Consider the following 4,063-nt stretch of genomic DNA (forward strand, 5'->3'; position numbering starts at 1 on the left):
GGGTGATGGCAAGATCCTTTGGCTGAAGGTAATGTCTGCACAGCTCATTGAACATGGAGATGTTGAGCTGGTGCCTACACAGAACCTTCACCACTCTAGGTTCTTTGGTATAGGAGGGTGCTCTGCATGGTACCAAAAAAGAAATGTAAGCATAAGCCAAGCCACACACCCTTTGATCTACAATAGTGGCTGCTTGCAAGATTTGCTATGGCAGTGGTGGTACAAAGCTTGTGGACCTACTCAACAAAATTTAACTTAAGACCCACACACTATGAGATGGACACATTCCTGCTACTGCTTGGGTGACCAAGAACCTGAGGCTTAAATATTCCAGGGACCTAAGAGGAAGCCAAATACTACTGTTAAATATAACTGTTCATATCTGCAGCAGATATGAACAAATAAAGAGCCCCACAGCCAGACATTGCACAGAGAGTGAGAGACCATGGGATGTCTCCATCAAATCCCTCCCCGTAAGGCTCAGGGAAACCTATGGAAGAGGGGCCAGAAAGAGTTCTTGGCAAGCAAATACCATTTTCCTACTGTGGACTGCCTGCTCTGAAAACCTCATATAGATGAACTCACATGATATGCCGTCTATGCACCGGCTTCTTTCACTTAGCATAATGTTCTCAGGACATTTCTACACTGTTGTAGGACAGGACTTCATCCTTTTTATAGCTGACTAATGTCCTGTGGCGTGAGTATGGGTTGCTCACACTTGTTTTTTTCTTTTTGTAATTACTGCTGCTATGGTCATTTACGCGGCTGTGTTGTCAGTTCTGTTGGATGTGTAACTCACAGTGAAACTTTTGTGTCTCATAGTCACTGTTTAGCTCTCTGGACTTGTCAAATTATTTACCATAGTGGCTGTGTCGCTTTGCTTTAAGAATATAGAAGTACAGCTGAATTTCTTCCATTTTTTAGGGAAAAAAAAGAAAAGAAAGTAAAGCAAAACCCACAGAGGTAAGCCTCACAGAATACAACAGATGGAAGACAGAATCTCAGGCATTGGAAATAAAATAGGAGAAATAGATACTTCAGTCAAACAAAATGTTAAATCTAAAAAACCCAGGCACAAAACATCCAGAAATCTGGGACATAATGAAAATACTAAAATACTAAAATGAAAATACTGTAGGCAGGAATAGACAAAGGAAGAGCAACCCAGGTCACAGTCACAGAAAATATCTTTAAGAAAATTATAGAAGAAGCTGTGGCACACTCCTGCAAAACCAGCACTTAGGGAGGCAGAGCAGATCTCTGTGAGTTTGAAGCTAGCCTGGTCTACAAAGTGAGTCCAAGACAGTCAAGGTTACACATAGAAACCCTGTCTCAAAAAACACTAATATGAATGTATATATGTATGTGTATATATGTATGTGTACATTTATACATACATGTATATACATGTATATATATATATGTATGTATGTATGTATGTATGTATGTATGTATGTATGTATATGTGTGTGTGTATAAGAAAATTTCCCTAACCTAAAGAAGAAGATATCTATCAAGGTACAAAAGCATCCAGAACACTAAATAAACTGAACCACACACATAATAATCAAAACACTAAATGTACAGAACAAAAGATTACTAAAAGTTACAAGGGGAAAAGACCAGTAATATATAAAAGCATATCCATTAGAATAACACCTGACTTTTCAATGGAGTCTAAAGGTCAGAAGGGCCTGGAAAGATGTTCTATAGATTCTAAAAAACTACAGATGCTAGCTCAGACTACTAAACCCAACTATCAAAATAGATGGAGAAAATCAGACATTTCATGATAATACCAAATTTAAGCAGTCAGGGTTCTCTAGAGTCACTGAACTTATGGAATCTTTATCATCTATCTGTCTTTCTATCTATCTATCTATCTATCTATCTATCTATCTATCTATCTATCTATCATTTATTTATCTATAGAATTTATTGGAATGACTTATAGGCTGAAGTCCAACTAATCCAACAATGGCCAGCTGTGAATAGAAAGTCCAAGAATCTAGTGGTTGCTCAGTCCCATGAGGCATGAGGCTGGTCTTCTGTATAAGCTGGAATCCCAAGGAAGTAGACTCCAATGGATGTACTAGCAAAGTGAGCACAAAGAATGAATGAGCCCTTCCTTCTTCCATTGCCCTTATATAGGCTTCCCGTAAAAGTGTGGCCCAGATGAAAGTTGTGCCTCAAGATCTGAATTAAAGATATGTGTCATCCTGCCTCAAGATTCAGATCACAGGTGTGATTTCTGCAATGTGGTTCATTCCAGATATAGTCGTGTTGATGACTGAGAACAGCCATCACAAGCAGTGTCTATAAATCCAGTTCTTCAGAGGGCACTAGAAGGAAAACTTCAACATGAAGACATTAACCATACCAAAATTTTGCAAAGAATAAATAATCCCAGACCAGAAAATCAAAAGAAGGGGAAAACCCACCCAACAACAAAATAATGATGTCAGCAAGCACTGTTCATTCATTTCTCTCAACACAAAAGGTCTCAAGCCCATAATCAAAAGACACAAATTAACAGACTGGATTAAAAAACAGGATCTGTCCTGCTGCTGCATCCAAGAAGCAGACCTCACCATCAAGGTTAGATAATCACCCAGGGTAAAAGGATGGAAGAAGACATTCCAAGTAAATGGACCCAAGAAGAAAGCCAGTGTAGCCATTTTAATACCTGACAAAAAAGACTTCAAGCCAAAAATAATGAGAAGGAATGGGGAAGGATGTTAGAAACCCATCAAATGAAAACCCCCCCAAGAAGATATAGCAGTTCTAAACATTTATTCATAAAGCACAAGGGCATCCACGTTCATAAAAGAAATACTGTTACAGCTAAAATCATCCCCTAGCCCCAGTGGACACACTTCGTCCCACAAGGCCACACTTCCCAATCCTTCCCAAACAGTTCCACCATCTAGGAACCAAACTTTCAAATACATGAACCAATGGAAGCCATTCTCATTCTAACACCACAGGGCTGTCCTGGTAGCTTGCCTAGTTCTGTGAGAACAAATAAAAGCTAGACTAACACATGATGGAAGACACGTGGTGCATTGGCAGCCAGCTCAAACTGCAACCTTGAACTTCCGCCATTAGGCAGGTGAGTGAGGCTGCCTTTGATCATCTGGCCCCACCACCAGTTAGTCACATACACTTGCATAAGGCCAGCAAGAACAGGAAATCTGTCTCCACGTCGTCAGAACTTCCCAACAAATCCACAGACCCATGAGGGATAGTAGAAGCTATGGGGGTTTGGAGTGGTCTGTTATATGATAATAACTGGTAATACCTCATGTAAGTCACCAGATGTCAGTGACTAAGGGGGATGAAGGGTGTAAAATGAATCACATTCTAAATATTGTTAAAAAGAAGTAAAATAGACCACATTGGTCAGTCTGAAGAGAAAGGGTGATATGTAAGCTTTCCATTCAGAATAATTAATTATGATGAAGGGGTCTCAAGGCTATGATTGGGCCTCAAGTTGGGAGTGGCAACTACAGATAGAAACAATTAAATGTAGATGGAGAGATATGTGAGCACGATGGGGCCTTAATGGGAGGGAGAAGCTTCCCCATAAAGCCTAAAGAGGAGCTCCGAAAAGAGAACATGAGGGGTTGGAGAGAATAGCTCAGCTTTTAAGAGTTGAGGACCCAGTCTTGGTTCCCAGCACCCACATCAGGTGACTCACAGCTCCTCCTCAATTCAATTTCAGGCTATCTGGTACTCTCAGACCCCCAAGAACACTCTCATACATGAGGTACACATAAACTCACACGCATGCACATGAATAAATAAAAAGGAGAAGCAATAAATAAATAAAATATTTTTAAAGGGAGGGAGAGGGAGGAAGGGGAAGAGAAACGTGGGGAGAATGAGAGTCAATAGTAACACATATTCCAAAATTTCATATTCAAGGTATATGAGATGGATGGCAAAGTCTACAAAGGAATCTTGTAGTGTTAAAGCAACAGACAGCAACTTAACCAAACTTCTATGATCTAAAAGAATTAGAAGAACGTTAAACGGCACAGAAAATGGAGTCTTAGGG

This window comes from Psammomys obesus, unplaced genomic scaffold, assembly GCF_907164565.1.
Source record: "Psammomys obesus unplaced genomic scaffold, mPsaObe1.curated_primary_1811, whole genome shotgun sequence".
Classification (NCBI taxonomy): Eukaryota; Metazoa; Chordata; class Mammalia; order Rodentia; family Muridae; genus Psammomys; species Psammomys obesus.